The following is a 14,582-nucleotide window of genomic DNA, read 5'->3' on the forward strand; positions in this document are numbered from 1 at the left end:
GGAAAACACAAGTATGTCATCAAGGTACACTACAAGAAATACCCCCAGGTAATCTCTTAAAAACATCTCATTTATTAAATTCTGGAAGACCGCAGGAGCATTACACAACCCAAAGGGCATGACGAGGTATTCGAAATGACCTTCGGGCGTGTTAAACGCAGTCTTCCACTCATCCCCCTCTTTGATGCGGATAAGGTTATACGCCCCCCGTAGATCAAGCTTAGAGAACAATTGGGCCCCCTGAACCTGATTAAAGAGATCAGGAATCAAAGGAAGGGGATACTGGTTCCTTACAGTGACCTTATTCAAGTTACGGTAGTCAATGCATGGCCTAAGACCACCATCCTTCTTCCCTACAAAGAAGCCAGCACCTACCGGAGAAGTAGAGGGACGAATGTAACCCTTGGCCAGGCATTCCTGGATATACTCTCTCATGGCTTCACGTTCGGGACAAGAAAGATTAAATATCCTACCCTTAGGGAGCTTAGCTCCTGGTACCAATTCGATAGCGCAATCGTATTCTCTATGAGGAGGTAACACTTCGGAGGCCTCCTTAGAAAAAACATCAGCGAAGTCCTGAACAAACTCAGGTAGCGTGTTCACCTCCTCAGGAGGAGAAATAGAATTAACAGAAAAACATGACGTCAAGCATTCATTACCCGATTTGGTAAGCTCCCCAGTATTCCAGTCAAACGTGGGATTATGCAACTGCAACCAGGGAAGGCCTAAAACCAAATCGGACGATAATCCCTGCATCAACAGTACAGAGCACTGCTCCAAATGCATGGAGCCAACAAGGAGTTCAAAAACAGGGGTATGCTGTGTAAAATAACCATTAGCAAGAGGAGTGGAGTCGATACCCACTACCGGGACAGGTTTAGGCAAATCAATCAAAGGCATAGCTAGAGACATAGCAAATTCCACAGACATGATATTAGCAGAAGACCCTGAATCCACGAAGGCACTGCCGGTAGCAGACCTACCACCAAAAGAGACCTGAAAGGGAAGCAAGATTTTATTATGTTTCATATTTACGGGAAATACCTGTGCGCCCAAGTGACCTCCCCGATGATCACTTAGGCGCGGAAGTTTTCCGGCTGCTTATTCTTACGCCTAGGACAGGTGTTCACTTGATGCTTGTCATCCCCACAATAGAAGCAGAGACCATTCTTCCTGCGGAACTCTCTACGTTGTCGGGGGGACACGGAGGCCCCGAGTTGCATAGGTACCTCCAAGTCTTCCGTGGAAGAGCGAAGCAACGGGACCTCGGGAGGCATCATGGGGGAGTCAGAGGGGAAAACACAAAAATGTTCAAGTTGTCGTTCCCTGAGACGTCGGTCAAGTCGTACCGCTAAAGCCATAACCTGGTCTAGGGAGTCAGAAGAGGGATAGCTAACTAGCAGGTCTTTCAGGGCGTTCGACAGACCCAACCTAAACTGGCACCTTAAGGCAGGGTCATTCCACCGAGAAGCTACGCACCACTTCCTAAAGTCAGAACAATACTCCTCAACAGGTCTCTTACCCTGACGTAAGGTCACCAGCTGACTCTCGGCAAAGGCAGTCCTGTCAGTCTCGTCATAAATGAGTCCGAGAGCAGAAAAGAAACGATCAACGGAGGAAAGTTCAGGGGCGTCAGGAGCCAAGGAGAAGGCCCACTCTTGGGGCCCTTCCTGGAGCCGGGACATAATTATACCCATCCGCTGGCTCTCAGAACCTGAGGATTGAGGCTTTAAGCGAAAGTAGAGCCTACAACTCTCCCGAAAGGAGAGAAAAGTCCTCCGGTCCCCTGAGAACCGGTCAGGCAACTTGAGGTGGGGTTCAAGAGGTGAGGTGAGGGGCACTACCATGGTAGCGTCAGGCTGGTTGACCCTCTGAGCCAGGGCCTGGACCTGTAGGGAGAGACCCTGCATTTGCTGGGCCAGGGTCTCAAGGGGGTCCATAGTAGTGTCAGGGACCAGGGTAGACTAGGTATATGGGCTTGTGATTATGTAATGAAGGGGATAGGGAAACGGACAAGTGAGCCCTAATCTACCCGCCACTCTGTCCCTGCCTACTTGCAACGACCCGCCCTAGGCGACGGGGTACAACTGGGCGGCGGTCCCTATGCTCAGTAAGTGCACGAGACAAACAGACAAGGGTACACAAAGCAAGGGCAATGGGGCAGTTGCCCACGGCAACACCGTGAGCAACAAGAGTGGTGAACGAGCCGAGTCAAACCAGGAGTGCACGAGGTACCAAACGCAGAGCAGGAGAGTAGTCAATAAGCCAGGGTCAGTATGGAGCAGGATCAAATAGTTAGAAGCTGTAGCTGGGCCAGGAAATCACACGAGAAGAATCACAAGCAAAGGAGGAACAGGAAAGGCAGGTATAAATAGACAGAGGGCGGGAGCTAGCTCCGTCTGGCCAGGCTGCGATAGGCTCTCCCACTCCTAAGCCTGCCTTCCTGAGTGGTGGAAGATGGAGTCAGTCTCAGAGACATAGACTCAGGTGCAGACTGATTACCTATGGGCGTATACACAGAAGTTGTGCCTGGCAGATCCTTTACATACATCCTAAATGCTCGCACATAATTATGCTATGACCTATGATTGGTGGTAACCATGCTTTTCTTATAAAAACACTGATGTTGTCATAGCTCTGCTCATGTTATTCAAGGTCTTTTAGATCCATTCGAACACAGCATCAGAGGACCATAAGTGAGTAATATTTTGTCCTTTTATAGTATACAGTGTTATTATCATAATGTTAATAAATTGGATGCAATTGTTTTTATTTGTTTACAAGCTGGATGTAATGTTACTATTCTTTGTTGCATTGTCATCTTAAATATTAGATTTTACAATTTCTAAAAAATTCAAATGTACAATGGAAAAAAATAATATGGTGGATTTAATAAGAGATCATAGACGGTAAGTTTCTTTGTCTTATCCCAGAATTTCCAATAAAAACATTATTTTTAGGGATTTGCCAATACAATTGTCTGGGATGTATAAGATGAGATCCCCACAATTCATTAAAAAAAAAAAAAGGCCCACAACACTTTGTAGAGTGTTTGAGCTATTTGATATTGCTCAGAAACTTCTGACAATTGGAATCTCTAACACAGCACTGTTGATAAAGCGCCATTGATGATACCACTTTTCAATCCCCCACAGATTACAATAGAGGATCACTTATAAATGCACATTGGATATGTAGGCAGCATTTCATTTCTCAGTTAGTAGTGAACTAGGCAATGTGTGTGAATAAATCCAAAATTTTGCCCCAAGTTTTCCTATTCTTGATCGCTAGAAACAGCCATGTGGCTGCTTTGGAGTCAATTAAAACAGGGCGGTCATTCAAAATTGGTCTCGTCCCCTTTTATACTCAGGTCATGAAAATTGGATGGGGACTTCTTATCCTGGGGGGTGGTGTCAAGCACAACCTGAATGGGGCATTATTTTTATATTTGGTATGGGTCTGTCTTCTAGATACACCACTATGTACATACTGATTATATGTGTGCCATAATTATAGCTAAACATACAATCTACTCATTAATTTCCATATAAGGGCATTGCCACCAAATATGGAGCTGTGCTGAATTTCTGACATCATAATGATGTCAGAATCCACATCAGAACTCTGGTAGTGAGTTTTCCATCAGTTAGAGCTTTACTGAATCTTGTGGAGAGAGCAGCCACTTTTTTGTGCCTCTGTTTTCATTGCTTTCCAGGTTTACTGGCCTGGTGGCAACCCTACCCTTTTGTGGCAGTACTTACTTGCAGAGGAGATTACTAAAGCATTTTTGACAGAGCAGGTGAATAATTATGAACTACTAATAGCGAAGAATATTATAATTTATTTTTTAAGAACATTTCAATATCCTTATTTATTTTTTTGTGAGAAAACATAGTAGTTTTACCTCATAATTGAGCAGAAATTGCAATTTTTAATTTGTGTGAAAACTGGTGCAAAGAAAGAGGGGAGAAGTTGCTTATGACAACCAATCAATTTGATGATTTCATTTTTTAAAGGGCTTTAAATCTGGTTGGACTGAACCGATTGAACTCTTTAATTTTTTTCCTTACACTATTTTTGAAAAATCTCCCTCATAATTTCAAATATTGATGGCCATTTAGCTAAGTGCTGTCTTTTCTGGCTTTCTGCATAGCAAAACATCTGTTAAAATTCTCTTGGGCTGTTGCTTAGAAACATTATTTTTACACATAAGGTGACTACAGCAGATCTCCATCATCCTGTGTGATCTCCTGTTCTCAATGAAAGATCACCAGGGACAATTTCTTTCCTATATAGATAACATATGGCTTTTGCAACACAGTCATGTCATACTCCCTGCAAAAAAGTACCCCCCTTAGAATGATAAATAGGCACCAATTGAAGATAGTGCCTTGCTGTTTCTTGCCATGAAAGTAATGCAATAGGGTCAGTTCACACGTTGCGTAAATACTGCGGTTTTTCCGCAACGGAATTTATTGCGGAAAATAAGCCGCAGCAAAGTGGATGAGATAAAACAAATCTCATGCACACGCTGCGTATATACTGAGCGGAAAAAATGCACAGAAATTGACCTGCGGTGCAGAATTTTATTCCGCAGCATGTCAATTGTATTTGCGTAAACGCTGCTTATTAGTTGCAGGTTTTCCCCATTGAATTCAATTGAGTTGCATATTTTGCGGCGGGTTCGCAGCGATTCCGCTGCAAAAAACGCAACTCAGGAAAAAAAAATCTCATACTTACACAGAAGTCTGTGTTCCTCCCTCTAGCGCGGCCTCCTGGGGTGACGTTTCATCCCATGTGACCGCTGCAGCCAATCACAGGCTGTAGCGGCGATCACATGGGATGAAACCTCATCCCAGGAGGCCGGCCTGGATGTCGTCAGAGGACCAGCCTCCTGGGATGATGCTTCATCCCATGTGACCACCGCTGCAGCCAATCACAGGCCGCAGCGGTCTCCTGGGATAATACATCAGTTTTACGCAGCAGATATTCCAGGAAAAAAACTGCGGTGCACGGGATGGATATGCTGCGTGCTTTTATGCAGCGTTTCCGTCCCGTGTGAAGACATTATAATGGGTACTGGGTTAAGGGGTGGGTGATTAAAATTACTTCTATAATACAAAATAATTAAGATGAAATTGTTTCTTCTTGTTTATTGTTTATTAAAATTATATTGAATAAAAATAATAATTTATGTATACACTTCATATTCTTAGATAAACATGGGAGACATCTGTCCTTCATTGTATGACTCCATAAGTGAGAAATCTGATGGTAAGCAAAGCAGAGAAAGCCATTGAATTTAAACTGATGCTATTATTAAACTGACAATTTTATTATGAAATGTTTATTTCATTTTCTGTTGACCTCTTTGTAAAGGTTTTTTGTCTTCATTAGACAACCCCCTCAAGACAAATTACCATTTTCACCATACCTATTTTTTTTCTAGAGGTTTTCCCCAAGTTCCATAAATGTTTAATTGAACCTAATATTTATGTGAGATTATATCGTGCAAGAAAGGACTGTACCATGAGCTATATACTGTTTTACATTATAAGGCCCCATGCACACGACCGTAAAAAACTTCCGCAATTACGGACCTATTCACTTCTATTGTCCACAGACACCTTCCCGTTTCTTTATGGGAAGGTGTCCGAGCCATATAAGTGTATCGCAATAGCTAGGAAATGTCCTATCTTTTGCTTTTTACGGTCCGTGCTCCCGCACGGGCCAAAATTACGATCACGGCTGTGTGCATGAGGCCTAACAGCTTTGTGAATATCTTTGCGACAATAACCAACACCTCCACCTGCTTAAGAGCCCTCAGCCAGCAATTGCCCTATACTTTTATATGTAACCATCAATCGCATCCCTCCACCTTGTTGGCAGTGCTGCTGTCACACCCTTAGTGTTGTAGATCTAGAAGAAGAAGAAAAAGAAGGGGTTGGGTGCATCCAAACAGCCTCCCACCAAAGCAGACAGGAAACTTGCAAAATAGTGAATTTCTGCCTGTAGGGTATGTATATGCATAAAATTGTATATTCTACAAGATATAATAAATTACCAAGCAACTAGATATAGGATGTTTTTTTCTTCTATTTGACTGTTGGTGTTATTGTTCTCTTAAATACAGATATAATCAACTTTCTGAACCAGCCAGCAGAGCTGACTTTCAGGAATAAGGTAGAGTACATCTATTGACAGATTGCATATACTTATCAGTTACTTATATCTTATCACACACTGTCACTTTTGGGCTGTGCTTAAGTCATCATCTAAATCCATAATCTTATACTATCTAGAATATATATCTATATATATATATATATATATATATATATCTATATCTGTTTTATATATATATATATATATATATCTATCTATATATATATATATATATATATATATATATATATATATCTATATATATAGATATATATATATATACACATGGCGCTTCCGGTGATGCGATGGCTCTCAACATGCGAACTGAGCCTCAATTCTTAGCCGATGGGCCCTCTCAGGCAGCAGTTTTGAGGTGCAACTGCTACCTCCTCATTCCCTATATATACACCGATGTGCTATATTTTTTTAATTCAATTTATTATTTCATCATTTAAAGATTTACTTTATTTAAAGTCTGTCACTAACCAGATGATATTTTTATCTTTCCCCTAGAAATCCCCCAAATGGTTTGAATTTTTTACAAGGTACAAGACTAGTGGGTCACGTTCTGGATATGGTTAGAAAATGTATTGTAAGGCTATGTTCACACGGAGTATTTTGGGGGAGGAATATCTGCCTCAAAGTTCCAAACGGAATTTTGAGGCAGATATTCCTCCCCCAAAATACTCCGTGTGAACAGCAATTATCGCGCCGTTTTTCGCCCGCGGCCATTGAGCGCCGCGGGCATAAAACACGCTTTCTCCTGCCTCCCATTGAAGTCAATGGGAGGTCGGAGGCGGAAGCGCCCGAAGATAGGGCATGTCGCTTCTTTTTCCCGCGAGGCAGTTTTACTGCTCGCGGGAAAAAGACGCCGACGCCTCCCATTGAAATCAATGGGAGGCGTTCTCGGGTCGTTTCTGCCGAGTTTTGCGACGCGGTTTCCACGTCAAAAAACTCGGCAAAAGACCCCGTGTGAACATAGCCTTAGAATAGCAAGTTTATTTATTGTCTTATGACCCATTGTCATATCTGCATTCAGATTCTGCAGTTTCTGGATTCAAATGTTCTAAGATTCCTTGCTAGTGTTTGTACAGAGCTTGTTTATTGGAAAGTGTAAATATTACACCAGACACCATGTAACCTGTTGTAGGGAAAAACTCATTATTTGGCAAAAGAAAATGACAGAAAGTATTACTTTATAGGAGCTTTATTAGCTTATTGGTTCCCCTATAAAGCAGCAGAGTTATAAATGCAGCTCTGGGTTATAATACATATATTATATGAGTGAATGAAAGCATTTCCAAAGTTTGTAAATTTTTTAAATTTAGATTATATTTATATACAAAGTGATTTAAAAAAGTAATATATTTCGTGAAATTACTATCATTCTCTTTACTTCACAGCATGAAGACGAAGAAGCCAGAACTGCACTGGACCAAGATTTTTCTTTGGTGCTTTTGCGTCACAATAGATTAAAATCTATTATCTTCTCTTCCCCTGGGTCTTTCCTTTCATTTTGGTCCTTTGTTAGATGATAGCAGTTATAGTATTGTAGCGGGAAAAAGATGGTAGAAGTAAAATATTCTCAACCCCTCACCCTGCTGAGGTGTGGATGAGGGGAGACGTTTCAGCTACATGTAGCTGTACAAGGTTGTCTTTGTAGCAGTATATTATACTAAAATATGGACAAGATAAAAGAAAAGGGGCTAGGCACTTCCTGTCATTGATTCTTAAAGGGCACACATACCTATAGGGTCTTGCATCAAGGGATGCTAGCCCACCCAATAGTTTAACTGACTAAAGAATCAGCTGAAATAAAGACACCTCTTTTTGATACCTGGATAACGTGTGTGCTGCGGTTTCTCTACCTTCTTGTGCCTGCATTCAGGGAGTCCCAGCATAAAAGATATACAAATTACTTCCATCCCTTCCAAACAGTCTAGTCTGAACTGTCTTGGAAGCGCTCTGAAAAGAGCGTACTACCTAAGCTATGTGCTTCTAAGTTTATCCTGTCACTATAGTCAAGTTATATTTAGCCTCTCCAACATGTTTCACCCTGCATTCAGTGATCTTCAGGGAGAGTCAGGCCAACCATACAGTTATGTGTACAGGTGCAGCACAATGGTTGCGTGCGCTCGGAATGCCGAGCTTAAGACTACTGAGGACCTCCCACAAGGGGGACGGATCAAGGGTGTGTCAGCCAATCGGCGGAAGGGCTTGTCCATGATGACATTGAGCCTTATTAAACGCTCGTAGGCTGCATAGTTCCCAGCGTCTTATCCCTCTATAAAGCGTCTGTTACACATGGGGACCTGGCAACGCGTCCCCAGCCAAACTAATACTTAAGCAGGACGCTCTAACCTCATAGCCTAGATACTTATATGGATGATCAAAGCGTTCAACACCTCATATCCTAGATTTGAAAAAATCGATTCACCCTCATCGCCTTGTGTTATAGGAATACATGTAGATGTCATTCCATATCACAGGCTTGGACGTCAACATGGGATCATCTCATAGGGGTGGATACATATCAATGTGGATGGCCTCACATGACTCATCCAACCTACCATGTGTTCTAGAATCCAAAAAGTTATTTGTAAATATTGTATTTACCCCTTAGTGACCAGCCTATTTTAGGCCTTAATGACAAGCTAATTTTTACGTTTTTTCATCGTCTTATTCAAAGAGCTAGGACTTTTTTATTTTTGCGTTGACATAGCCGTATAAGGTCTTGTATTTTGCGGGAGGAGTTGTGTTTTTTAATAGCACCATTTTGGGGTACATATAATTTTTTTATTAACTTCTATTAACATTTTTTGCGGGAGGAATAGAAAAAAAACCAAGAATTTCGCCACACTTTTTTGCGTCCTAAATTTACGCCTTTGACCGTGTGGTATAAATAAAACAATAACTTCATTCAGTGGGTTGTTATGATTGCAGTGATACCAAATTTATATAGATTTTGTATATTTTACTATTTTTACACAGTAAAAACATTTTTTATCAAAATTATTTGTTTTTGTGTCTCCACATTTCAAGAGCGATAACTTTTTTTATTTTTACGCCGATGCAGTTGTTTGAGGGCTTTTTTTGTGTGGGACGACTTGTCATTTCTATGGGTACCATTTTGGAGTAGATGTGACTTTTTGATCACTTTTTATCAAATTTTGCTTAAGGCTGGATTCACAGAAAACAGCAATTTTTGCATTGTTTTTTATTTTATTTTTTTACGGCGTTCACGGTGCGGGTTAAATAATGTAATAGCTTTATAGTAGGGGTCGTTACAGACGCGGCAATATAAAATATGTGTAACTTTTTTTTAATAATAAAGCATTTTGTAAGGGGAAAAAGTGGGTGTTTAATTTTTTTTCACTTATTATTTTTAATTAAAGAGGCTCTGTCACCAGATTATAAATGCCCTATATCCTACATAATCTGATTGGCGCTGTAGTGTAGATAACAACAGTGGTTTTTATTTTGAAAAACTATCATTTTTGAGCAAGTTATGAACAAGTTATGAGCTATTTTAGATTTATGCTAATTCGTTTCTTAATAAACAACTGGGCGTGCTTTTACTTTTTTACCAACTGGGCGTTGTACAGAGGAGTGTATGAGGCTGACCAATCAGCGACCAATCAGTGACCAATAAGTGACCAATCAGTGTAATACACTTCTCATTGTTCCAGCCCAGCTTCTTTCACTGCACAGTGTTATTGTGACCTTCCTTTTTTCCCTTCCTACAGCTGATTGTAGATGTGTTCACTGCTGGGAACCGTTGTAATAAGCTGTTACTAGCTGAGGAACTAGCATTATAGAATGCCCATTTAAAACAATGGGCATCTATTGTTTATGATTGATGCTGGTAGTCAACCAGATCAGGAGAACAAGCAAGTGACCACCCTTTATCAGCAAACCCTACAAAAGAAATTCTGCAATTACCTTATATTTATGCATTAGCTTCATATGATCCCATACTACATTTGAGGCCTGTTACAGAGAAGTTTAATCCACGCTGATTTTCATACCGTATGGCGATAACTGACAACTGCATTTACCTGATGTCATATAGACAGTGTGTATTACATTCCTTTTGTAAACAGGAAGGACTGGGTCCAGCGGAGATTAGCGAGAGAACAGCAGGGATTGGTGCATATTCTCACCTAAATGCAATTCTTCTAGGGTAGAAGGAGAGGAGGAAAAAAAAGAGGACAGCACCTCGCATAGTATGTCACGACAGATGTAACTGACCAGTTAGGCCTGTAGGAATATGCTCACCTGGTCAGAAATAAAGCTGCATGTCTAACCCATTAATGTTTGAACGGATTGACTGATATACCCGGATGACGTCTTCAAACAAGTCCCGCAAGGATGCAAATCCGATTTGACACCCGATTTGACACCCGTTCATGTGTATACGGCCTAAGGGTGATTTGGCTAATTGGCAGATAGATGGTATAAAATAATAACAAAATTGTTTTGTGTGGCGCTGTCAAATATTCCAAGATCTCTGTGAAGTCTCATAGCCATAACACGTTTCGGGGATTGATCCTCCTCCTCAGATCATAGAGACAGTTATAGCATCAGTGGTTAAATACAGTTTAAAAACAGAGGTAATAATGATTTTTCCACCAATTTTATCACCATGTCCTCGCAACAACGTGACCAGATCAAGAATATACTGTCTAAACACTGGGACATCCTCTAAAAAAAACAAAACATTTTAGCTCCTATCAGAATAAAACTAGTACAGAACACAGTTCTAAAAGCCTCTTCCCTACAATAATAGCTAGCTTCAGTTGTAATTATACTGTTTGCAAATGCTCAATCGCATACAAAAAAAAAGAAATTCATATCAAATTCTACAAATTAAACTTTTATTTGCTCGATTGGGGTGATGGTAAAATTCAAAAAGTCACATCTGTGATGGACTGCCTAATTCCGTTTCTCAAAGCTTGAATTTTGCAACCAATATACTGTAGAATGCATTAACACTCGGTTAGGTATATAATGTACTCTGAGCCGCAGTTGAGAAAAGAGGAAATGCTAAAAGTTTCTTTTAGTAGAATCTGGCACAAATTCCCTTTTTCTGTTTGTGAAAGGAATTATGTTTTGTGTTATTTTTTTCCTGTCTCTGTTCCAGTGTTTAGACAGTATATTCCTCATCTGGTGAATAGGTGAAAAAAAATCATTATTATCTTTGTTCCTGTTTGTATTGGGGACCAAAAAGACTTCTTAGATAAGTATTCTAGCTTTAGTACTGGAGGAGTTTAAAAGAGATTTAGGATAACCTTAGCTTGAAATCATTGTAAATTACTTAGATCTTTATAGTTTTTATTGTTACTGTAATTTCTCCTAATTCTTTTGAATTTCCAGAATGACACATTTCAAAAGTCACTTTTTATAGTGGGAGCTTGAAGTCAAGGTAATTCTTGCTATTCACAGGTTTAAATAAAAAGACTTAGTATTGACATTTTTCACTTTGTGGAAAACTAGAACGTTCAGAAACTCAATGCTGGTTTCAGAGAGGGAGTGAGTGAAATTCAGCCCCCATAGTTTTTTGTAACTGGTATTGATAAAATTATTTAATTCACCTTGGTTGCCTTTCCAAATTATAAAGATATCATCGATGAACCTCTTGTATATTTCACACTTAGAGGAAACCGATGGATCCCCATAAACAAAGTAATTCTTAAATAGGCCAGCAAAGAGATTAGCATAACTTTATACTTAGCAAAACTTTAGGAACTTTATTAAATGATTTTATTGTTTTATTATCTGGTGTAATATGACAGAGAGAGTGACACTATTTGTCACAACTGTACCCATATTGCCTCATTGGTTTAAATTCCCCGATTTTGTATCTGGGAATACATGACAGCGCCACATTTTTTTAATACCTTGTCAGGTCGAAGACCTATGTCATTCGGCATTGTAAAAAATCAGAGACACGTGAGGTACAGTATAAACCGATAGCAAGTTATGTGCACTGTATTTCAGATACATACAACACAGACCTGTAGCATGGCCTTGAGCATGTGCCCTAATATTATTCTCGGAGCAGATCTATTTCTAGGCTAGCAGAGTTATTTATCACAGTCATTAAAAAGTTGCTTTTCATTCAGTACTTTTTACATCCTAATTTCTGTAATTTAAAAATTCCGTTCCATACATGTCAATGCGGTTGTTTCGGCAGGATGTGCATGGTAAAAAAATAAATGTATTAATGTAAAGATGAACTAATATAGCACCTCTGGCACAATTTTGCAACAATTAACAAGTGAGTTATAAAACATTTATACCACCATAGTACATTCCATTATGTATTTATATTCAATATATTTATTTCTTCAAATCTCTTTTTATTTATTCAGAAAAGAGAATAACATACATGCAGTCATCATACATTTGAAATCTGAACATCTTGGTAAATAACGTTTGATATCAAGAGACAAAATAAAGAAAAGGCGCGCAGGCCTTACAAGTAACATCAGCAAGTAGTTGCAATCGAAGTAAACATAAGTGAACATAATAAACTATGTACAAACAATTGAACAAGAGATTCCCATATCATCAGATCACTTTGAAGAAGTATCATAGCAGTTGAGGTAATTTAGATATCAGAAAGAAGGTATCAGAAAGAGATGAGAAAGAGAAGAGGGCAGGGTGGGGGGGGGGGGGGGGCACATCTATCGCTGCTGCCTGACCCAAATATTAAGAAAGTTGTCTGGAAAGGTGATCATACTACCCTAAATCTGTTCCTTGATGAATTAAATGGGAGGTACCCGGAGTTACAGTTCGCCATGGTCTATTCTGATTCATCCATACAGTTCCTAGATACTTTGGTCCAGATTAATAATGGTAAACTTGAGACTGATTTATTTGTTAAAAGCACTGATTGAAATAATTTGTTGCCCTTTGGTAGTCAACACCCTAGACATATGATAGAGTCCTTACCGTGGAGTCAAATGCTCAGGGTCAAAAGGATAGTGTCTGATCCCACTAGATTAAATCTAAGAGCATCCGAAATGCATAGGAAATTCAGGGATCGAGGTTATCCATCTGGATTACTTGATAGACATAGGAATGAATTAACCAATACAGACAGATACTTTATTAACCACAATGAATAAGAAGTAGAATGAACATATTCCCTTTGTCTCCTCTTATAATAGACTTAGTGGCTGAATCAATAAAATTTTACGTGGTAATTGCAACCTTCTTACCAAAGGTACGAGGATAAAAACCACCCCTATGATGGTGTACAAACGGGGTAGGAGTTTAAAAGACGTATTAGTAAGGCCAGACATTGGTGGTTCAAAAATATTGTCACAGACAAATTTAAGTAAACCCAAAAATGGGAATTTTCCCTGCCTTGAGTGCAATCATTGTAACAGCAGTATCAAAGGAGACAGCTTTATCCATCCCCATATGAATAAAAGGTACATGATTAAGAACAGATATACATGTCCAGTTATGTTCTCTATGTTATACAATGCCTTTGTGGGCTATTATATGTGGGTGAGACCATTAATGAATGCCGGATCCGGTTGAACGATCACAAATCCTCTATTAGATTAGAGAAAGCAGGATTGCCAGTCCCTAAAATTTTATTGCTTGTAAACATAATGTCAGTCAACTGTGTTTTAGAATTATTGATCATATACCGCCCATGAGGAGGGGTGGTCACAGAGAGAAATTATTGAAACAGAGGGAATTTAAATGGATTTATGAATTGGGCGCGTTAAGCCCTAGGGGACCCAACCTTGACTTCAGTTTTAAACCGTTTACGTAAGGCAATTTGTAGGCTGAAATGTACTTCGTGCATATTTAGATTTTTTTATTGTTTTTAATTGTTCACTTATATAACACCCTTTGTTTTTTTACAGCAATTTATCTATTGGGACACACACAAACTTACCAAAACTGCTGAAATGGATCTGAAAATGAGATTGGATATATTCACAGTAAAATTGTCTATATGGATTTTATGTCCTTGTTACTGTCTGCATAGACCGCTGTTCAAATTCACTCTATGACTGTTTACATAATATATTAGTTTTGTTATCTATTATTGCGCTGGACCATGTTTGGATTATTTGTGATGCTACTAATATAGCATTGTTATGTATTTTATATTGGTGGAGCGGTGGATGCCTGGTGCGCTGTACGCTCGTGGTGGATGTACGCTCGCGCATGCGCACTTGAGGTAATTGAACCAGGGAACTATGACTCCCAGCTCCGTGAGTCTTTAGCGGAATCGGTCGCTATTGCGCATACGCGGTTATCCGACGTAGGCGCACTAGGACTGATAGCCGCCATGTTATTGAGGTATTGAAGCCCCTCTGGCTTCCTTATTCTGGACAGGGGCAATGGTATTGTTTAGACGCAAAATAGAAAATATGTCATTTTTTCAT

The sequence above is a fragment of the Rhinoderma darwinii genome, chromosome 13, assembly GCF_050947455.1.
Source record: "Rhinoderma darwinii isolate aRhiDar2 chromosome 13, aRhiDar2.hap1, whole genome shotgun sequence".
Lineage (NCBI taxonomy): Eukaryota > Metazoa > Chordata > Amphibia > Anura > Rhinodermatidae > Rhinoderma > Rhinoderma darwinii.